Source organism: Hydra vulgaris, chromosome 10, assembly GCF_038396675.1.
Source record: "Hydra vulgaris chromosome 10, alternate assembly HydraT2T_AEP".
NCBI lineage: Eukaryota > Metazoa > Cnidaria > Hydrozoa > Anthoathecata > Hydridae > Hydra > Hydra vulgaris.
In genome coordinates, this window is record NC_088929.1 from 1,117,471 (window position 1) to 1,142,727 (window position 25,257).

At 27.7% G+C, this 25,257-nt stretch overlaps 1 long non-coding RNA gene across 1 annotated transcript; it reads left to right on the forward strand.

The window, feature by feature from the left end:
• Window positions 1-5,051: 5,051 nt before the first annotated feature.
• Window positions 5,052-24,348, forward strand: LOC136086469 (uncharacterized). The gene is made up of 3 exons (XR_010641351.1): window positions 5,052-5,489; window positions 14,868-14,949; window positions 22,595-24,348. It is a non-coding gene; the product is annotated as an uncharacterized LOC136086469 (long non-coding RNA).
• Window positions 24,349-25,257: the final 909 nt, after the last annotated feature.

Sequence of the window (25,257 nt, forward strand, 5' to 3'; positions counted from 1 at the left end):
TAATTTTTAGATACATTTACTTCCTTTCAAATATTTTTTTATTCATAAACTGAAAACAAAATGTATTTAAAAAAGGTAAAATGTTATTGAACCAGTTTTCATTTTCAAATTTAAATTGATTGCTCAAAAAAATTTTCATTTTTGTATGGAACAAAGTCAATTTCGCTCTTTTCTATAAAGGCTTTGATGCTTTGACATTAGTAAAATTAACTATTTGATTTTTAGTTTTTGCTGTCTATTACTATTTCCATACAAAAAGTTTTATTGGTACAAGCTTTATTTCAATTATTTTGTAGCTGTCTTAGTTAATACACCAACCCATAAGGTCTAGAACCAGCCGTGACATTTGGGATTTACAAGATCACATTTTTTAGCATCACAGTTAAATTTTTCTTTAAACCTTTCATGAGCAAACAAACTTGTGATTGCAAAATTCTATCACAGTTTATTATAAGCATTTTTAACAATGGCTTTTAAAAAAGCTAGATCCACCAGGAATGTCTATTAAGTTAATTTTATATAGAGAAAACTATTATCTATGTACGAGCAAGCCACAAAATAATTAAAAATTAAAAAAACTATGAATCAGAAGTTTTTGATTTTTCTGTACATACAAACCCCATAACGAATTGCATGAAATTATAAGAAAAGGAAAAGATCAATTCAAAAACAAATCATAACAGAGAATTACATAAATAAATGACAATTGGAACGACCAAACATTCAAAAATAGTTTATATAACCTTATCGTTCTTCATTAATGCCATATTTCAATTCTATTATTATTAACTTTTTTGAAAACTATTATCTTTTTTGATACAAGTAAATACCTTTAAACAAATATCCATTTTTTTCTATAAATGAACACGTTTTTTAGATACAGATGCTGTTAAGCGACACAATATTGCTCAATGCCATATGAAAGAATTGGCTAGATCAAGATATCTAAGAACCTCACTACAAGTTTAAATCATATTTCAAAAAATATTTCATCAGAAATCATATTTCAAAAATATTTCATCAGAAACCATATTTCAAAAATATTTCATCAGAAATCATATTTAAAAAATATTTCATCAGAAATCCTATTTCAAAAAAACTTCATGAAAAAATATTTCAAAAAAATCATATTTCAAAAAATATTTCATCAGTTTCAAAAAATATTTTGCTATTTAGTATGAAAAAGTCTTTAACAAGTTCTGAATAATAAACAATATCCTCATTAAATTAATAAAATTGATCATAATTAAATTGTAAAAGTGTGTCTTCGATAAATTGACTAATATGTGAAGAGATTTGCAGATTAATAGCAAACTTTGAAACAGATTCAAAGCTCACGTGTTGAGATTCAAGCAATCGAAGATCGTAATTAAACATTTTATCCGGTTTCCAAAGTTTATTTTTGGACGAAACAGATTGATGTAGAGACATTGAATTTTTCACTTATTTTATACTTTTATTCCTCTTTAAAGACTAAGACGTACATACATCTGTGTCAATAAATTCATGTTTAGTGACATAATTATTTAAATGCGAAAGAATTGCACTAACATGACTGCATCTTCTGGTTTCACTAGGTCTGCAATTACGTAGGACATGTTTAATATATCTGCTAACAATGCTGATAGATAATTAAAACAAGTAAATTTCATTAGAATGAATACTGAATGAAGGTCATGTTATTTAGTGTTTAATCTATACTGATTGACGAACATATCGTCTACAAAATAAATATTAAAGTAACTATCTGATTAACTTTACAAAGAAATATAAGCGCAGCAGACAAACTCAACAACAAAGAAAAGCATAAATTCAGAAAGAAAGTTAGAAGATTAAGTCAACAGGAGAATATAAAGATGTACTTGTAGAGTTTTTATTTATTAAACAAAGATGAGTTTTTAAATATTTTACCATTTTTCTCTATCATCTTTAGGATCGAAATGCAGATTTAAGTTGATAGCTATCTGGAGCTTTAAAAAAACAGTTCTTTAGTTTACCAATTGAAAATCAGGCTTCATATTTTACTGCCATCATTTGTTTTTATACTTTTTTTTTGACATGTACATATTTTGATATATTGTTACAAAGTGCCTAAATAATTTTATCAAGGTAAGTTTCTTTAAAAACTTTATTGCTAAAAAATATTGTTTTACTTTCATTTGTGAATAAAAATTGTTTTTTAAAGATATAAAAATTGTTTTTAAATCAAATAAAAAAATTCAAAACTCTAGACAGTAATTTAAGTTGTTTAAATACAAATAACCTTTTGTTTTTAATTTACTTTTTATTTGTAAAGAGAAGGTATTTTGAAAGTATTGCAAATAAAAAAATTATTCAATCACTTTTGGTTAAAACTGCTCGAAATAATTTTGCATGTTGGCGATTCTGTTTGTGTAAAATCTATGTAAATGAATTTTTACATAATGAAGGTTTTTTCTATTATCACTCAAGAAATACTCAATTGCGATACTGAGTTGCTTTTTATCCACGAAAACGCCTTAACTGCTATTTTGCTGAGGTAGAGTGCGTTATTTCTAATATTTTCTCAATATCCCAGGAAAAAAAGTTCTATAGAATTTCTATAAACTTTTGAAACATATAGCTTATAGAAATTCTATAGGGGTTTATAGAATTTCTATAGAATGTATATTAAATTCTTTAGATATTGCTATAAAACCTTTTTTTCTATAGAAAAAAATGTAGAAAAAAAAATTTCTATTGAAATTAACAGAGATTCTGTGAAAGTTCTATAAAATTTTATAGAATTTCTATAGGCCATATGCTTCAAAAGTTTATAGAAATTCTATAGAACTTTTTTTCCTGGGATAGCATAAACAATTTATATGATATAAAACAGCAAAATCTGAGGAGGGTAAATGCATCAGTTTGCTAAAATATTTTTACCACTGATTAAGTTTTATTTAGCTAACGACTTTCTTAAAATTTGATAAAAAATAAAAAACAAACATTTTTCGGTGAGCATGGTTATTGTTATTAACCGCGCTGAATAAAAGTTTCTCAAATGAAAATTAAAAAAAAAATAGCGAAATTTCAATTTTATCAAACACATTAAAAAATTGCGAAATTTCAATTTTATCTAACACATTAAAAAATCTAAAATGAGAACAAAGAACCAGACAGTCTTATAAAATTTGAAAACCGAACATGATTCTATTACTTTCAATAATCTAAAGAGGTGTTTAGCAAAGGCGATTCTCCCTTTCTTTTTTCCAGCAAACGGTGGTTCAGGAATTTAACGGTGGCTATTTTCTGTAAAAAAATTTATAAACTATTATAAATATAGTGTATAATAGTGTAACACAAAGCATTTAGTATGTATAAAAATGTAGCCCAAAGCAAAGCAAAAGTGTTAAATTATTAATAATATATACTACAGTCAGATTTCCATTTGAGCAAAAGAAAAATTACAAAAACTTTACCAAATAAACAGAAAAAAAAATTAATGCTAAAAGCATAACTAACTAAATACAAATATTTAAATCTAAACAAGTCTATTAATTTGTCTCTTAAACGTCATTTTGAAACAAAATAAAACATATGCTACAAACAAATAAAATATGGTTAAAGGCTGTTCGTAAAATAATAATAATAATACTTGATTAATAATCAATTTTTATAAAAAGTAATTTATAAATGAAAAATAAATTAACACACGTTGTTTTCTTTGTTGTCATCAATATATAAATACACATATATATATACATACATATATATATATATATATATATATATATATATATATATATATATTATATATATATATATACACATATATATATACATATATATATATATATATATATATATATATATATATATATATATATATATATATATATATATATATTTATACATATAAATATATAGCCCCGAGAAGGATTATTCGGTACTTTGTAACCGGGTGCAGGGCTGGAAGGGGCGCACAATAACCAAATTTTTATTTTTTTATTTTTATTGAAATGGATCAATGAAGTAATATTAAATTTTTTTTGTTAGTCTCTTTCTATTAAAATTTAAGTTGCTTAGTTTTCTGTTTAGCCCAACATTTACTAAATTTCAGTAGTTAATATGTCAATAATACAGGCTTTACCAAATATATGAGCGGAAGTCTGAGGCTAGTTGAAGCAGTTGGATTTATAAAATATTTAAAATATCTTTTTATAAAAAACATAGATTGTGTTCATAGATTGTGACCATTTAAGGTGGTCCTATACTAATAAAATCAAAGTTTTAAAAATACACTCATATTTTATGATTTTCATATAAGAAATAGTATTTTATATTTAAAGCACAGTAAAGGAAACAAAAAATAAAAACAATTTTTTTTTTTGTCAAAATTTTGGATTCATAGACCCTAAAAATGACCTACGCGCTGCGATAAACAGCCTGTAAACTAATAATGGTATGATCGTGAAATTTTCACAGCTTTTTAATATCAGATGATCAAGGTTCACTTCTAGCCACGCTTTTTTGCGTGGCTAGAAGTGAACGTGATAAGACGTGTTTTGTAATTGCGGAAAAAATTAAAAATAGCGAAATATACTGTAGTGCAAATTAAAGATTTATTAGAGATACATGAAAACACATTATTAAAAATTTTTAACGAAAAGTTTGAAAAATTAGAAAGCAATTTAGTGAAATTGCAGGAAGAAAATACATATTTAAAAAAAGAAGTATACGAGTTAAAGAAATCTGTTGAACTTGTAAGTGAGAAATATGAAGCAGTAAACATCAAACTCACCGAGCAAAAAAATGCAAAAACAAGCACAGTCGCAAATATTAACTCAACCACAAGTTTTGAAAATGAAAACAATAATGAGATTAAAGACAAAATTGCGGAATTAGAAGATCGAAGTAGGCGGAGTAATCTAAGATTTTCAGGAATTGTAGAAGATGAAAATGAGACATGGGAAATAAGTGAAAAAAAAATTCAGGACTTTTCTAATTCCGCAATTTTGTCTTTAATCTCATTATTGTTTTCATTTTCAAAACTTGTGGTTGAGTTAATATTTGCGGCTGTGCTTGTTTTTGCATTTTTTTGCTCGGTGAGTTTGATGTTTACTGCTTCATATTTCTCACTTACAAGTTCAACAGATTTCTTTAACTCGTATACTTCTTTTTTTAAATATGTATTTTCTTCCTGCAATTTCACTAAATTGCTTTCTAATTTTTCAAACTTTTCGTTAAAAATTTTTAATAATAATTTTTAAAATCAAAACTTGGATTTGAAAAAAATGTTGAAATCAAAAGAGCACATCGAACGGGAAGAAAAGTTTCTGATGGAAAAAAGATTAACAGAACAATCGTAGCAAAGTTTTTCAATTTTAAAGATAAATCGGCAGTGTTGGACAACTTTATTAAACGAAAGCTATGGAACGAAAAGTTATATGTAAACGAAGATTACAGTGAACGAACGATTGAAGTAAGAAAAAGATTATTTAAAGAAGCAAACGAGTTAAAAGGAAAAGGTAAATTTGCCAAAGTAATCTATAATAAACTTATTACTCGTGATTTTTAAATTTTAAAATGAAATTCTTGTATTCAATTGCTATAAAAATATAAATGGATTCAAATTACCACAAAAAATTTGACTCAATGTCATGCAATTTATTTCAAACAAATGAATTAGTCATTGATATTGAGTCAGATCCAGATTTAAATTATTTTCATGAATCAGTTGCACTGCAAACTAAATGCTTGTACTTTTACAACAAAGAAATAAAAGAATTTCTAGAGCGGGATCATTTTAATGTTGTTCATATTAATATTAGGAGTTTGAAAAAAAACTTTGAAAATTTATTTATTTTTATTGAAGAAAATTTAAATATTTTTAACTTAATTTGTTTAACTGAAACATGGTGCGATTCTGTTGATGTTAAACTCAACTCTAATCTCTGTCTTACAGGTTTTAACATGATCCCGCTAGCGCGAAAAGCAAAAAAAAAGCGGCGGTGGTGTACTTATTTATATAAAAGAAAACGTGTGTTTCATTATTAGGCCTGATATGAGTATCTCTGACGACAATATTGAGATTTTATCAATATAAATTAAAACCGGTAATTCTAAAAATATACTTTTAGGTTGCTGTTATCGCCCGCCATCTGGTAAAACCGAAAGCTTCGCATCATTTTTGTGTAACGACATTTTAAGAAAAGGTTTAAAGAAAAAAAAGTTTCACTATTTAATAGGTGACGTAAATTTAAACTGTTTTGAATATCACACTAATAACAACATAAAAAAATTTTATGATAATTTATTTCAAAACAGTGCGGTTCCATTAATTAGCAGACCAACAAGAGTGACAGCTACGTCAGCTTCTTTAATTGATAACATTATAACTAATGATATTTTCAATAAATTTCTTAAAATTGGTATTATAAAAAATGACATTTCTGACCATTTCCCGATTTTTTTCTCAATAAATATTGTCTCTAAATTACTACCACAACAAAAACAAATTTTTACCAAACGTTTTTTTAATGAAACAAGTTTGATATCATTTAATGAACAGTTATCCTTAATTAGATGGACAAATATCGACTTTAAAAGTGACGCAAACATAGTCTATGACACATTCTACAAAACCTTTTTTGATATCTACGACGCAAATTTTCCAAAAAAAGAAATATGTAAATCTAATAAAAGTTTAAAGTCACCGTGGATAAATAAGAACATAAGGAAGTCTTCTAAAATAAAACAAAAACTGTATGTAAAATACATAAAAACAAAAACAGATGAAAGCAAAATTTTATACAAAAAATACGCCAAACAATTCGAAAGTCAAAAAAAAGCTGCAAAAAAAAAATTATTATTTAATTATGTTAGAAAAGCATAAGTTTAATTCAAAACGCACGTGGCAAATTTTAGCAGAAATTACAAGTAATCGCAAATTAAAATCGTGTTCTTTGCCTAAAAGTTTAAAATTTAATGGTAATAATGTTGAGGACCCAAAAGAAATAGCTAGTGAGTTAAATAAATTTTTTGTATCTGTTGGCCCAAATTTATCTAAAAATATTCCAGACATAAATCCTATAATTAATTGTGTTTTTCCACTTAAAACAAATTTAAATGCTTTTGAAGTATCATTTTCAGAATTTAAAAGTGCCTTTAAAATGCTAAAATCTAATAAAGCAGTAGGTCCAGACGACATCAGTGGAAACATAGTCATTAGTTCATATTAACAACATAAAAGATATTTTATTTAAGGTTTTTAAATGTTCAATAAATCAGGGAATTTTTCCTGAACAACTGAAAGTAGCTAAAGTTACTCCTATATTCAAAGGAGGTGAACTAAAAAATGTAAATAATTATCGTCCAATCTCAGTTCTTTCTGTTTTTTCTAAAATATTTGAAAGAATTTTATTTAACAAAATATTTAATCATCTCTCTGTTAATAATATACTTTATAACAATCAGTATGGTTTTAAAAAGAATAACTCAACTGAACACGAAGTTGTTCAACTTACTCGATGCATTACAAATTCCTTTGAAAAATCACAGGTTACTATAGGCGTTTTTATAGACTTATCTAAAGCCTTTGATACCATCAATCACGACATTCTCATAAAGAAACTGAAACAATATGGTATCACCGGTGAAGTCTTGACATTATTAAAAAACTACTTAAAAAATCGTAAACAATTTGCTTACATTGATGAATCTACCCCTTCAAATGTTTTAGAAATAGCCTGTGGAGTTCCACAGGGTTCCATACTTGGACCACTATTATTTCTTATTTATATAAATGATCTATATAGAGCCTCTAACTTAATGACAATAATGTTTGCGGATGATACCAATATTTTTCTATCCAACAAAAACATCAATTATTTGTTTCATGATATGAATATTGAACTGAAAAAAATTTCAGACTGGTTCAAATCAAATAAACTTTCGCTAAACATTGAAAAAACCAAATATATTCTCTTTCATCCAGTCTCAAAAAAGCATATTCTACCATGCAAAATGCCTGTGCTTATTCTTGATAACATTCCTATAAAAAGAATCACGTACACAAATTTTTTACGTATCATTATAGATGAAAATCTTTCGTGGAAGTACCATATCGATAACTTATGCCATAAAATATCCAAAAGTATTGGAATTCTTTATAAATCAAGAAGTATTTTAATGAGACATACTTTAATTAAGTTATATTACTCTTTGATACACTGTCATATTAGATATGGCAATGTCGCGTGGGGGAGTACGCACAAAAGTAAGTTAAAACCTCTCCATTGTCAACAGAAGCATGTAGCACGTCTTATAAATTTAAAAGATCGTGTTACTCATTCAAAGCCTCTTTTGTTTAACATGAACATTCTAAATATTTATGAGGTTAATATTTTCAATTATGGGCAAATCTTGCATTCCATTCCGTGGAGCATTTTTATGGAACAAAATAGTCTTTTGATTTTACTCATAAATGGAGTTATCCAGTATTTAAAAAAAAACTAAAAGAAATAATTTTTAAAATTGATGACATGTTTCTTTATTTTTGAATGCTTGGTTTTGATGGCTTCATAAGATAGCTTTATATTTTAGTTTTGAATATATTTGACCACTAACGATATTTATATTTTTGTCAAGTCAAGAGTTTTTATCTTGTAACTTTATTTTACTGTATTTAACGTTCTAGCAGTTCTCGATGACAAGACCTAGTAGTCTTCTGCAAGTCTCCGCGTTCTTTATATTAAAAAAAAATATATATATTTTAGTATTTATATAATATATTTTAACGATTTATTTTAACATGTAACACGAGTTTTATTCAGATTGTAATAAAAAGAACAAAAAAAAAAAAGATGATTACACTCACCCTGCCAAAACCAAATAATTTAACAAACTATTGAAGCTTTTGTAAGAAAACCGGTTTAAGGCCTAAAAAAAAGCTCCGAAAAGGCTTAGAACCTAGACCTTGTTTTTAGAACCAGTTTACTAAGATGAATTTTTTTGGTAAGGTGAACGTACATATATATGATAAACAACTCCTGGAAATTTCAACATAATCAGACAAACCAATCTCAAGATATTAATCGCAGCGTGCAAAAAAATCATATATTAGGAAAAATAATATTAAAGATTTTTTCATGAGAAAAAAAATTTATAATGTATAAAAAAGTCAAAAAATTATTGAAAAACAAAACGACTTTAGCATTATTGAAAACACAGAAAAAAGAAAAATGTGAAAACTCTAATATTTAAAAAATATTTAACCAAAATAGATTTAATCAATAAATGAAAAAAAGCTTGAGCATAAAAAGATAATATACAATAATTAGGTTACAAAATACAAAAACAGCTTTAAGATAAATTTAATTTAAAAAATAACAAAAAAATAATATTTAAAAAACTCCTGCTTCATAAGATGCACTCCTGCTTCATAAGATGCATATTCAATTTAATTTACTATAACTGTAAAATCTTTTCGATGTGCACAAAGCAGCTTTCTTCTTTGTTTTATTGAGTCAAGCGACTTCTTTTCCATCATCTTTATTCTTTCTTGGCCTATTTGGTACAATACTGAGTAGCAAATGTAACCGGTGTAACATTTAAATATTCGAATATGTTCAATATACCAGAAATACCATCATTAAATGAAATTACTGCTGATGCAACACTTATTTCTAAAGTAGTACGGCAAAAAAAAATTTCTTTAGGACAACGCTTCTCTATGATAGCATTATTAGACTCATTTGAGTTTTGAGTTTTGCCATGTAAACTTCTACTAACAAGCTTATCATCACTAAGACCTAGAAAATTGGGTTTAATTTCATCCCTAAAAATAATTGGTAGTTCAGGTTTTTCCTTGTAATTTTTTGTGTAATTCATTTTATCAATTTATTTAAATTAATAATTTTTGCATTAATTTTTTTGCTGCTATGTAATAATTTTTTTGAAGATGTTGATGTCAAGATTTTTGAATGAGTTTAGTTATTGATTTCCGATTTAGAAGTTAAATTGATACTGACTGTTGATGCTGAACAAAATTGATTTCCTCTAAAGTATTTTTTTTTTGAAAATCATGTTACCACCTGCTTTCCGTCTTAAATTTGAATCACATTTATTTTTTCCCATAATAAAAATAAGCCCGAGGCAAATAAAGTAACACAAGGCTGATTTTTCTATAAGTAATATATGTAAACATAGTAATTGTACTAAAAAATCATGGCTTATTTAGGAAAATAACCATGAAACAGTTACTGGCACCAGTGTCAAAACACTCTAAAACACCTATTTTCTAACATAAACAACCCGTTGCTAAGGGCGTTGCTAAGAAAATTATTTAACTACACTGTCAAACTTGCTGTTTTAGAGCATTTTTAAATTCACTCCCTATAATGATCTTATATATTTGGAATGTAGAATGTTGGGGCTTCAAGAATATGCAATTTTTGAAAAATCGATTTTTTTGATTTTTTTAGTATAGGACCACCTTAACAAAATAGTACTTAATACGGTTAAAATACACTGCATACTTGAGATACTGACATTCACATCAAAATCGCTGTATGAGTTTCTAGCATTCATGTTTCTTTTAAGCAAATAATGTTTTTTAAATAAAAAATCGAAATGTTATCAATCATTTACTTTAGTTTAGTATATATTTTTTTTGGATTAGTTAACTGAAGTAAGTAAAAAAAATCGTAATATTATATATTATGCAATACTATAAACTTATAAATCTTCATTGACCTCTTGTTATGAAAAAAGAGTTTCAAAAAGGTTATTGATTGGTCCTAGTTTGTCTTTACTACGTAGAAAACATAAATTGAGTTTTGTAAAAAAAATTCTGGCTTTATAGGCAAAAAAACCAACAAGATATTCATTTACACCTAGAAAATTTTTTTTGCTACTAACAAGAATGTGGAATATTGCCATTCTTCACGATGATTGATGGTACCATGATTAACGAGGCTTAAGTAGCCATTTACTATTTCATTCTCGTTGACTGAACTTTTGTATACTACGGTATTTATAAAAAATGGGTATTTAAAAAGGCTTTTATTAGGATTGACAGTCTCAAAAAGAGAAAGATCGTTGCCAAGGTAATTATTAACGTCTTGGATCAGAATGGGAGCGATTTAAAAAACTGCCAAGGTTAAGGATACGAAAACAGAGCCAACATGTCTTTTGTGTACAATGAAGTACAAACAATTTTACTTCAAAAGGATTCTAAAGTTTTTGACATGTCTTGCAGCACTAATAGCCTTATTTTTGGCGGTGTTCATTTCATTGAGTTTTACATTGAAATGAAGAACTACATAAGTCAAGTTAAGTTACCATGCAATCTTTTTATTGGAAGCCCTATTTGATAAAAGTTCTTGGCCTAGAAGACTGGTATGTATCTTAATCAAACCTCGCAAACCCAATGAAGTGCGTGTATTGATGTTGTGAGGCCGTTTTTTTTAAGCAGCCAAGGAAGATCCTTATATCTTTGCAAAAGCTTTTTAATCTTAATCTATTTTTTTACCTATTGAGTAAAGTAAAACGTCTAAAGAAACGGATTTAGCCATTTGAATTCATTAATATGACAGCTTTTTGGTTCAAAGCTCTTCAAGCAAAAACTGTCAGCGTCTCTCAGAAAGCATTTCCTTAAATGACAAGAATGAGTCCTCTAGAGAATCTTATCAGACATGAATCTTCTTGGCCCAAATTCAATAATAAAGCACATTTAATCAAGAATTTTTTGGCTTTCAATCAGACTTTTTCAAAAGAGCATGATAGAAGAGAAAGACCGTTCACGAAAATCCAAGAACAAAGTTCGTTATCTTAAAAATTAAGTCAATTATAATATTTACTCTAATCTTAAATGTTATTGTCAAAATCAAATTTGAATTCTTAAATTTTCTTTATTTTCTCTTTTTAACCATTAACAAATTGTTACTTATTTTACTTTTATACAAATTCGTTTTAAAATATAGATTTATATTACGGTTTTTGTGATTTAAGTGTTACTTTTTTTTTAATTTTTTGTTCTTTATTTCAGTTTTACTTTAATACAAACTGTTATATATTTCATTTTTATATTTTTGAATATACAAGTTATATTTCCTATATTTGATTATTTAACTTTATATAACTTAGATGATAATGTAACGTAAAATAACTTATATATGACTTTAATATGATTATATATATATATATATATATATATATATATATATATATATATATATATGTATATATATATATATATATATATATATATATATATATATATATATATATATATATATATATACATATATATATATATATACTTATATGATTATATAACGTTATATAACTTCTATATGAATATATAAATTATAAATTGTCAGGTCAGGTTATCATGCTACTGATAACATGTAACCCAGAACAATCTGCTACAAGTTCTGTTGCCTTGTAGGATACCCCTTTATAGGCAAAAGCTAGGAGATGCCGACTCCGACTTAAACACCCCTGCCTTTGGGCTCTTGGTTGAGTAAGGCTAGAGATAATGTCACAAAAAAAAATACTTAACTTGGGCTGATGTTATATGCATCCGGCTACTGTCTTGTAAAAAAACCTTCTTAGCAAAGAATTATGGGGTAAACAGATTCTATCTGTTGATCAGCCTCTAACCCCTTTTTCACCTATTAGGCTAGCGCAGATGAATTTTTAATATATTGTTACCAGTTTAAGATATTAAATGGTGGATCTTCTTCACTCAATGCGTGGGTTCTGTTTTATGACTAGGCAACTCATTCTATTATTTCCGAATGAGGGCACAGCTCTAAAACTCAGTTTTATGATTCTGAAGTTGGCTGGTAGTCAGGTTTCCTGAATTCTGTGGTAGCTCTCAGAGAGACTGATTCCATCAACAACTGAAAAATATCAAAGTATTAACAGTGTCATGTAGCGTATGAATGGCGTCCCTGTTTGTACTTCTCGTGTGCTTTGCCAGGGCCACATTTGGAACCCATTGTTAAGGCTTAGGGTTTATTAATAGTTATAAGGCAATTACTTGGGCTATCAAACAGTGTACTGATTACTATCTGTGCTTTGAGTCAAGTTCTTTAACAAATTTAAAAATGAATAAAGTACAAAAACTACAAAACACAAAAACCCATTGTTGTCACAAAGTTCTCTAAACCTATCATTAACTAATATTCGCGGTCATTAAAGTAACTTTTCTTCTGTTGAGTCTTATCTCTTGTAAAGTTCACCAAACCTACTTGCTCTTTGTAAGACTAATTTGAGTTCAGTTGTCTTATCTTGTGATCTTAGTGTTGATGGTTATTTTCCTTTAACTCGTAAGGACTCGATTAGTCACATGAATGGCCTAGGCGTTTATATTCGTAAGAAATCACCAATTTTTCGGAAAACTGGTTTGAATTCACAGACTCATCTTTTTTGTGCTTTTGTTTAGCACCAATTCAATATATTGCCTTTCTATTTATTCTCTATCGCTTTCCTCCATCTTGAGACTGCACTTTTTTTAACGTCATTTTTGATTATATTCACCAAGCCCTCTCTCTTTATCCATCAGCCAGTATTGTTTTTGTCGGTGACTTTAATGCTCATCGCACTAAATGACTTGGCTATAGTATCATTGACTCTGCAGGCCTTAAAGCTCTCAACTTTTTATCTCAACTTAATAAGTTAACATTCCAAATTGCTTTCCATACAAGCTGAATCATTTACCTTCTCTATTTGACTAATGTCTTGTTTCTGATCCTAATCAATGCTAAGATTCTCCACATTTACCCTTAGTTATCACTGACTACAGATTTATCTCTCTTTAACTATTATCTTATTCTTCTTCATCAGCTTAATCCCCCTATCATCGTACCTCTTGCAACTACCTTAGAGCTAACTGGAAAACTTTCCATGATTTCTGATTGTCAGGGTTTCCTCAAGGTTCGATCCTAGGCCCTATACTCTTTTTAATTTACGTTAACGATCTTCCAGATTTTCTTACCTCTAAGATGGCATTGTTTGCTGATGATACTACCATTTCTTTTTGTCGTGACGAAAAGTCTATACTCTCTGATTGCCTTTAGGGGACATTTGAGTTTAAAAAGGATCCTACTTCTGCTACAGCATGGGGCTCAAAGTGGCTGGTAAACTTTGATTCCGATACAACTCAATTTATTTTAGCTACTTGTTATCGCAACAATTTAGATTTTCCTATATTTGTTGTAGGTAATATACTCGATGAGATATCTACACTTAATCTTGTAGGAATAACTCTTACATCCAATCAATTTTGGAAACCATTTATTAATACCATTGCAAATTTAGTATCTGCTTAGGTGGCATTTCTTTTTCGAGCTGTACACTTTTTACTCTGGATTCTATTCTCTTTCTTTATAAATATCAAATCTGGCTTGGTATGGAATACTGGTGCTATATCTGGGGCGGATCTTCTAATGATGCCCTTTCTCTATTAGAGAAAGTGCAAAATTGCATTGTAAATATAGTCAGATCTTCTCTTGCAGCCAACCTCGAACGATTACCACATTGTCGTAATGTTGCTTCGCTTACTCTTTTCTACAGATACTTTTACGGACACTGCTCTAAAGAGCTAGCGTCTTTTGTGTCATTTACTAAAATTTGTTCTTGTGTTAATCGTCATTCAATTAAGTGTCATCTTTTTTCTTTGATATAATATACGTAAATAGTACGGCTCTTGTAAATATGTGCTCTTTAATTTATTAGTTTATTTTTGTTTTCCATTTTTTCTTTTCTTTCGATTTTTCTTGTTTACTTGTTTATTACTTTTAAATATTGTTCTTGAAGTATTTTTTAAACTATTAGTTATTTATTTTACATTTATAGTTTTCAATAAATAATTTATAAAGTATAAATATATTTTATAGTTTTTATCATTACTTACAATTGGGGCTCGGTGGTAATTCAAATGCAAAGTCGTCTATTTGCTCTGCCAGTGTTTGGGTTAAGGTTAGTGTTAAATTATCTACTTTGATTTAAATAATAAAGAATGTTTGTATTTAATTAACAATAACAACACATTAATGGAATTTGTCAAGTCAAAACTGGAAAAAGACATTAGTGTTTATATATCAAGTGATTTGAAATGGGACAAACAAGTAAAATATGCAGCTAGTAATGCAAGTAGTATGCTCTCACTACTAAATAATGCATTCAAGTAAACGGATAAAGATTTTATAGAAACACTGTGTTGTACGTATGTTAGACCAAACTTAGAGTTTTCGATTTAAACTTGAAGTCCGTATTCTACAAAAGATATTAACTAGAAAAAGTTTAACAAACAGCAATCAAAATGATACCGAAACTAAGACATCTTGAATACAAAAAAAGATTGTAAATTTTGGGTTTGACTACTTTGAAGACTAGAAGGCTAAGAGGAAACTTCAGCCAGCAACTCAAAATATTTAAAGTTATCCAAATAATTAATAATATTCAAAATCAAATAATGAACTCTATTAGCTCATCAGGTCCTGCATCTAACATTAGAGGAGCAAAACATTGAATGAAACCTGTATTGGTCAGAAACTGTTTAGAAAGGCAATATTTGTTCAGCAATAGCGTTGTTAATGGATGGAATAGTCTGCAAGCAGAAGTCGTTCAATCTACAACAGTTAAAAGCTTCAAATAAAACTTGCAATCGATCGACTTAGAAGCAATAACAAACAAAAGAAAAACTAAAAAAACTTATTATTAGAGTTTTATTATTTAGAAAATGAATTAATTTGTTTATTGATTAATTTAAAAAACTGGTGAGGTGTGAAACTGACTTTGCTGTTTTTTAAAAATAAAAATTGTTTCCATCAAGGTTGCAGACAACTACAGTCGTCCCCCGGTTAACGAACTTAATTCGGAGTACGAACTAGTTCGTTATCCGAAAAGTTCGTTAACCGAAACGCGTTTTCCCATAGGCCGCCATTAAAAAATTTTTAATTGGTGGATTTTGCCGAAATAATGGGGGAAAAAATTCAAAATATTGTCCAACTTGATAAATAAAATAGGCAAAGGTGAAATGATTGAAACCTGAGATTTATGCACTTTTAAAAATTGAAACAAATTGAAATTGTGCATGAAAATTGCTTGTCAAAGTTTTAGAAAAAACTAAAAATTGAACATGAACATTGCTTATCAAAAAATGAAAATTCAAAAAAACAAGAAAACAAGAAAAGAAAAAAATGAAACAACAAAAGCACACCCAGCACAACCATTCACCTCCCAGGCTTCCATGACACTCACAAAACTGAGGGGGAAATGCTGGACGGCGCGCCCGACCTTTACGCGCGTGTGCACGCCATTTGGCGGTCCCGGTTCGTTAACCGAGTTCCGGTTCGTTAACCGGGGGAGGATTTTGGGCAAACTTTCGGTTCGTTAACCGAAAGTTCGCTAACAGGGGGGTTCGTTAACCGGGGGACGACTGTACTATTTAAGTTCATAGTTGATAGAAAAGTTGTCACTAGGGAGAGATATGTTCATTTATTCAAGAATGACTGATGATTAAAATAAAACAAAATAATTAATATATATAAAACGTAAATGTTTATACAAAATAAATAATGCTAATACAAAATATTATGGGATCAATGACTTGTTATACTTCATATAGTTAGGAAAAATAATCTTTAGAATTTTTACAGGTTGTGTTCATATTTAAGATGTGTTGTGGTCTCAGGGGCGGCGCGAATAGGTGTCATGTGAGGAAGGGGAAGCAATACAACTTTTGCGGGGAAAAAAAAAGGTCCTTGTTTTTAAAATTTGCCGACAGCCTTATCGACATTCGCCGACTGACTGTCTAAATTTACCGACTAACTTGTCCCTTGGGTCTGCGTTTGCCTACTGACTTGTCGAAAAGGGTCAAGTTTGCCTACTAAATGAACGATAAAATCATTGATGGGGAGGGGTGTCACCCCCATCCCCCATTACCTCATTGCAACGGCCTTGGTTGTAATCATATTAAAGAAAAAGTTTTAAAAAACGTTTAGGCTAACTTTTTTGATCAAAAATAATTAATAAATGCATGTTAATAAAACTAAAATTGTCATCTTAGTCAAAGTCTTCTTAATTAAAAATAAAATTTTCAAGGTTCTCGGATTTTTCTAATATACATCTAAATCTGCACACTCTATAACTTCTTACATGCACTATTAATTAATAATAGCTTCAGTATATGACGTCATTGTAAATTTTTTAAGATATTGGTGTCATTTTTTGTATAACTTTTGTATAATAAAATCTAAAAAATATTAGTTATACAATTAAAAATAAAACAATACGTTTGCCTTGTCAACCGTCAGATTATTTTTAAAATAACTTATCTTTTACACACGATATTTTTTGAAAGATAAAGAAAAAGATTTTATAAAAATATTTCTATTTCTATATTTGCTTTGTTATTTGAACACAAGCAATACTTGTTCATCATATGAAATATGACTAAATACAATAACTTTTCCAAGTAGATACTATATTAGTGTAGTGCAGTTAACAGTGATATGCTCTAATTTTAAGGTACGGTTATTAATGCAGCGAGTTCGAATTCTCCGTACTTTTATTTTTTGAACTAATATTTTTGCTTATTTATAGCTTCAATATTATTAATAACTTTTATGATGTTTATGTAGATGGTCACAGTCGAGTGTACATATATTGACTGACTTAAATAGAGATAAGCGCAAAAATTATTTAAAAAGTTAGTAATACAAACTTTTACCACTTAAAAAACTTCAAGGAAATAAAAAAAAATTATAAAAGTTTTACAAAATATATTTGATATGTCATATTCTTGCAGAGACAAATAATATAGATTTCAATACGATTTAAAAGTACGCAAACATTTTAAATTTAAAAATCTAGATAAAGATTTTTTAGTTACAATTGTTAATAACAAATACTACTACTAATACGCTACTGAAATCTCAAAACTGATTATATAATTTTATTTCAATTTGTATCACTAAACTATTTTGGAATACAGTAAAAAACTATGCACAAAAAATGATTTGCTAATTGTGACAAAAAGAAAAAAAAAAAAAAAAAATCTTGGAAAAATAAAAGGTTTGAGAAACAACTTTAATATGAGCACAACTTGTATCGGCACTTAGGGGTTTTATTTACTAACTCCCAAAAGTACAAAATTGTTGAGAAGTTATTGATATATTCTTTTATAAACTTCAAATTTATAACTTTTTGTTGTTATGATTAAAAAACATTTTTTAACATTTTTTTAATGATTTCCTTCTTTTTAGAAGTTTTACAGCAACATTAAAAGTGTTTTTTAAAATATCGTGAACAGCAGATTTTTGCTTTAAATTCTTTTTTTTGAAACAACAGACGAACTTTTTTTTACCCAAATAATACCCTCAGGAAATATCTCCCATTTGTCTACTAATAATTCTTCACATCCGATGTATTGCCTAAATTAAAAAAAAATTTCATATATATATACAAACATATACAGGGTGGATGCTCGAAATCCGGACTTTTTTGACAAAAAACAAAATATTTCTATATTTCTGAAATTTTAAACAGTAATGTACACATATAAGAGCTTTCATTTCACTCAATCCAACTCCTTTAGCTTCAATGACTTACTTGATACGCTTCCTGAACCTGGAGCAGGCGTGCTCCACCTCATCGGCCAAAATTTTTGCAGCTACAGTAGTAATTGCTCGCTTTAGAGATTCAACAGTGTTATGACTTGATTTATTGGTCTCAAGTTCCAAAGTGTCCCAGACATAACAGTCCAATGGATTGAGATCTGGTGAGTTCGGAGGCCAAAAGTGCTTCGACCAGAACATAGGGAGATTCTCTTCAAGCCAACCCTGTACCAAGTTGGAGGTATGAGCAGGAGCTGAGTCTTGCTGAAACACATATGGCCTACCATTGGAACACTTATCCATCCAAGGTTTCACCACCTTAAACAGAAAATCCAAGTAGACTTCTTTGTTAACATTTTGGCCCGTCAGGAAGAAGTGTGGTGGCATGACATGGCGTTTGCTGGAAACAGACATAAAGACATGGGCAGAGGCTAGGAATTTTGTCTGACCAATCACTGGGACATCTTCTGGGTCTTGAGCCAACCATATGTCATTTCTTCTGTTCACTTTGGCATTCACAGTAAAAATTTTATCATCGCTGAAAAAACAAAGTTTACCGACAACTATATGTTTTATTGATGCTAAAAGAACGGAACACTTAGCCACTCTCTTCTCCTTCATTGAAGCAGACAGCATCTGGCTGACTTTCAGGACATAGGACTTGTCTTGTACCTAAGGTCATCACAGATCACTCTTCTCATGGTGTAATGAGACACATTCATATCTTTGCTCAGTTTCCTGATGGAGGTGCTAGGTTTTTTTTTGATCAACTTATGTACTCTGCTAATAAAGGCCTTATTCCTGATTGGTTTATGAGCAGTCTTTTCTTTTCATTCTACAGACTCTGCACGATCATTAAATCTCTTTGCAATATCATAAACTGTGCTTTTTAGGATGCCAAACCATTTTATAATCTGTGGGACAGAGTGCCCGGCGCGGAGGGACTCAATCACTGCAACTCTACTGTCATATTCCTTTGACATGATGTGCTAAATTTGCAATTTTAATTTTTTTCCCGAGAGTACAATTTTTGTTTTGATTAATGTTTGAATTTCTCAACATAGAATTTAAAAACAAAAAAATGCCGGCAAATTTACAACTGTCCTGATTTCGAGCATCCACCCTGTATATACATATATATATATATACATATATATATATATATATATATATATATATATATATATATATATATATATATATATATATATATATATATATATATATATATATATATATATAATATATATATATATATATATATATATATATATATATATATATATGTATATATATATATATTTATATATACATATATAAATATATATATACATATATATATATATACATATATATATGTATATATATATATATATAAATATATATATATATATTTATTTATATATATGCATATATATATATATATATTTAAAACATATATATATATATATATATATATATATATATATAAATATATATTTATTTATATATATGCATGAATATATATATATATATATATTAAATATATATATATATATTAATCATATATATATATATATATATATATATATATATATAAATATATATATATATATATATATATATATATATATATATATATATATATACTAAATATATATATATATACATATATATATATATATATATATATATATATATATATATATATATATATATATATATATATATATACTAAATATATATATATATATATATATAAACATATATATAAATTTTTTTAACTGATGTCATCAGTTGAATGGCTTCTTTCTTCGTTACGCAAGAATATAAAAAATGGAGTCCAAAATTTAGTTTCGACAAATTGCAAATTATCGAGATTTATTCCGCAATTCGATGGGAAACATTGGTGTCTCATTATTTCGAGTGTTTCTCGTACTTTACGGTCGAATTTTTACTACGCATACTAAGAATGCTGTTTATGCAATAATAAAATTCCTAGTAACCAAAATGATCTTGTTAATCTTGGTCCAAACTTTGAACCTTCTTTAAAACATATCCCTTATATGGATAATATCCCCACAATCGCCACAACAGAGTCGTTTGCTTTAAAGCTAGAATATAACAACAAAATTGAAAATGCGCAGGATTTGAGAAAAAAGGTTTTAAAAGAACTTAAAATACGGTAAAAAAATTAGTCAACACTTAACTAGAGAGCAAAGAAAAGCTCTAAAGGAAGTTAAGGAAAACAAACTTGTCGATATATATCCGTTTGATAAGGGAAATGGGTTTGTGAGAATTGAACACGAAAAAGCTTTAGAAAGAATTCCCGATCAAATTGGTCAAACAAAGGTTTTAACTGAAGATCCTAATTCTAGTTATGTTATAAAAATTAAAACCTATCTCTCACAACTTAATAAAAAACAAAGATTTTCAAAAACAGAATATAAAAGTATATATCCGAGTTATCCAATCCCACCTCGTATGTATGATCTAATTAAGGCTCAAAAGCCTGAAAAAGCTTACCCAATGAGAATGGTATAGTTATATCAACTATCGGCACACCTAATTATGCAATATCTAACTACTTAGTTAAAGCAAAACAACCTGTCTTAAATAAAATTAAAACACATTGGAAAAATTCTTTTGATTTTATTAACAAAACAAATTCATGGAATAAAGACGAAAACGAAGTTCAAGTTTCAATCGATGTAATAAACCTGTATCCATCAATTCCACTCAAAGAATCTACTTTAATTCTTATAGATCAATTAAATAAAAATGATTCCTACAGATGTTCAACCAAGCTTATTATATCAGAAACAAAAACATTAATTGAGCTTTGTTTACATTGTTGCTACTTTCTGTGGAACAAAGAGATCCATGAATTGGAGAATTCCGGTCCTATTGGTCTTTCATTCATGGTTGTATTGGCAGAATCTTTTCTGCAAAGGTAAGTATGAGTTTAAAGTCCACAGAAAAGAAGCCATTACAGGTATTCAAATGAAACCCCACTCGAATCACGAACTCAAAAATTATGTGCAATATTCAAAGGTTATGTTCACAGGGCATACTCCATATGCAGTGCTACACATTTAAAAAATGAGATAAACTTTCTTATTTAAGTTTTTAATGAAAATGTGTACACCGAAAGCCAACTAAAAAGTATTGCAAATCAAATTAGGAAAAAATGGTCCGTAAAGAAGAATTAGAATTCAATCCGAGAACAATGCTTTCCCAACGCTATCATTACTGTGGATACCTTCACAATCACGAAAGTTGAAGAAAATATTGAAAAAAGTTTGCTATAGAGTAGTTTTGAAATCAAATCCTAATTTAAGAACAATATTAACATGTAAAAACAAATCTAGATAGCCCCAAAAATAGCCAGCCTAGTACATATTTAGTTGAATGCAATTGCTCAAAAAAATATGTAGGAGAAACAAAACTATAAATTAGAACAAGAATTCAACAATACCAAAAAAGTTTGAATGATGGCAAACATTATCAGTCAGCAATTGCAACACAGAGCAAGTTTTGCTCTGAAAAAATAAATTGGGAGAAAACTAAAACTCTTAAAGTTGAAACAAAAAAATTCGACCGTAAAGTACAAAAAGCACTCAAAATACTGAGGCACCAATGTTTTCCATTGAATGGCGAAATAAATCTCGATAATGGGCAATTTGTCAAAACTAAATTTTGAACTCCATTTTTTATATTCTTGCGAATCGAAGAAAGAAGCCATTTAATGGCTGACGTCAGTTAAAAATTTTTTTATTATTTTGTTTTTAATGTAATATATATATATATATATATATATATATATATATATATATATATATATATATATATATATATATATATATATATATATATATATATATATATATATATATATATATATGTATATATATATATATATATATGTATATATATATATATATATATATATATATATATATATATATATATATATATATATATATATATTAATATATATATATTAATTTTTTTATATTTTGTAGTGCAATTGGAAAAACAGAAGTGTTTTTTAGTAACTTCACACAGTATAACTGGTATTGATTTAAGTAAATTTACTAATTTTTTTTTATTTTATATTGGATTTATTTATATTAACTATATATTTTATCTACTTAACATGGAAAAGTGATTGTAATTTGTTGACATGAAAGTGGTCGACAAATTACAGTCAGTAATTTGTTGATCACTTAAATAATTGTGGCATTGTAATCTAGTTTTTTTGTTAAATTGAAAAGATGTAAATAAATATAGTTTAATATTTTTTGTAAACGACTTATGCATATAAACATAAAAAGATATTAACTTCAATAAATCTGAAGTTTAAATATAGTCTTTGATTAGAAAAGATCACAATTTGTAAGATTCTATTAAATTTTTTTATTATTCAGTTGTAACAATAGTAATATTTCTGGTAATGCGTTTAATGATAGTAGTGAAATTGAAATGGATAATATTAGGCTCAAAGAAGTTGTTAATGTAAATGCTAATAGGCAATTTGAAAATAATTGTTGTCAAGTGAAGGAGATAGATCTAGGCAAGATGAAATTATTTGTTGTTGAAATCTAAGAAATGCTGCTCAGCGAGCAGAAAACTTAATTTGCTGAATTCAGTGTCAAGCAGTGTTAATGTCTGTTAATTTGATTTTACTTTAGACAATTTAGTACAAAGCAAAGTATGAAATTTGCTATTTATAGTATCTAAAATTTTTTTATTATTTTAAACATAATTATTATTATTATTTTTTTTGGTTGCTTTTGTCATTTCTTAATTAGTTTGCTTACTGTTGAAACATGGTTTTAATTTTTTAAATTTAACATGATGTGAAATTTTCTCTATAAATCATTAGTCAACAGTTAGAGAGAAGTTGGAGTTTAATTAAGAAATGCTGGAAATTAAATCAAGGTATATATAAATTTGTTTACTAGTAACATAATAAAATAAGTTACTACTGTTTATTGCGTGTTTTGTTACTTTTTCTAACATGCTGCTTTGGAAACACTTTCTCTCTCTCTCTCTCTCTCTCTCTCTCTCTCTCTCTCTCTCTCTTAGAGAATTAATAAAGCTTATGTAATTACTGAGCTCTTATGAATTTCTTAATACCTCAATTGATAATGACCATTTATAAGAAATATTTTGCGAGTTGCTTGATATTTTATGCTATAATTGCTCAAATTGTTTAACTATAATTGTCCCTCGATTGTTTAAATATTGTAATAAATAAAATCTTTTTAGTCCAAGTATTTTATTTAATAAAATATCTTAATAAGTCGAGGTGTTATATGCCAGTGTTACTACATTGTGTTGCCTAGCCTTTTTATCATCTTTTCTTTTTTAATTACTCTGGAGACACAGTAATGTGTGCTTACAAATATTTATGCTATGCACTAATTTTACTGTGTTTTGTGTTGATAGACCTGGGCTGTAGTAGCTATTTTTTATTCCTTATATTTTCTGTAATATTATCCTAATTCTTCTAACATAAAAATGCAAATAACACTTTTTTAATTGATAATTGTAATTTTTCTTTTTTTTTTTAGGAATTTGCAGGCTTTACTTAACTTTCTTTTTCTGGTACCTGATGTGTTGAGACATTTAAAAAGAACTTATCTGATGTTAATGCAGTCTGTATGTTGTTAATTATAAGTAATGGCATTGCTGATAGAGAGTCAAAGTTAAAATATTATTTATAGATAAGTTTGTATTTAATTTTTTAGATAATATATCAAGTTATTAATGTGTTTTTGTTGTTAATGATTTAACTACTCATAACCGGTATTAGGGGTTGCTGACTGCTAGTTTTTTATTATTGTTACTGTTGTAAACTACTGCTGTTATTATTATAATTGTAGTTGTTAATGTTATTACCACTGTTACTATTACAATGATTATTACTGTATTATAAAATTTTTTTTTTTCTGTTGACCTTTGTAGTCAACAGAAAAAAAAAACTTTTTCTGGTGCCGAGTAAACAATTTGTTTTTTGCATAGCATTTCTTGTGATTTCAAATATGCAACTCATTTTTCACTAACACGTCAAGTTGTAAAGATAGTTGTAAAGATTTATAACATTTGCACTTTCAATTAAAGTGCAAAAGCGAATTTAGAAAATCGCGAAAAAAATCATATAGTTGGGCCGGTAATGGTACCAACAGTTTATAAAACAGTTGGGCTAACTTGTTAGTAAAAGCGTTACGTTTTTTTCACGGTACAAACTAAATAGCCAACTGTTGGCCCAACTGTAGCTAATAGTTGGTTACTAGGACCGGCCCAACTACTTACCAACTGTTCAATGTTTACTGGATTATACATTTTTTGAAAGCATCATGTTATGGAGATTTTAGATTAAATTTATATTTTTAATTATGGTTTTGTTTATTAATAATTAGTTAAACTACAAAATGAGCTTGAAAATAGTTTTGCGTAAGTTATTTGTCTATTTTTTATTGAGAATTAATTTTGAAGGACATACATTCTATTATTGATACTATTATTGGTTTTGTAGATGAAATTAAAATCCAAATATGTTCTTTACGGCCATCTATATTTAACAAATGTTATAATGGAATACTAGTGAAACATGAACATTTTTTAACAATGATAGATGGAAAAGTGGCTCAGGGACCAACGGATACACCTTCTGCATTTA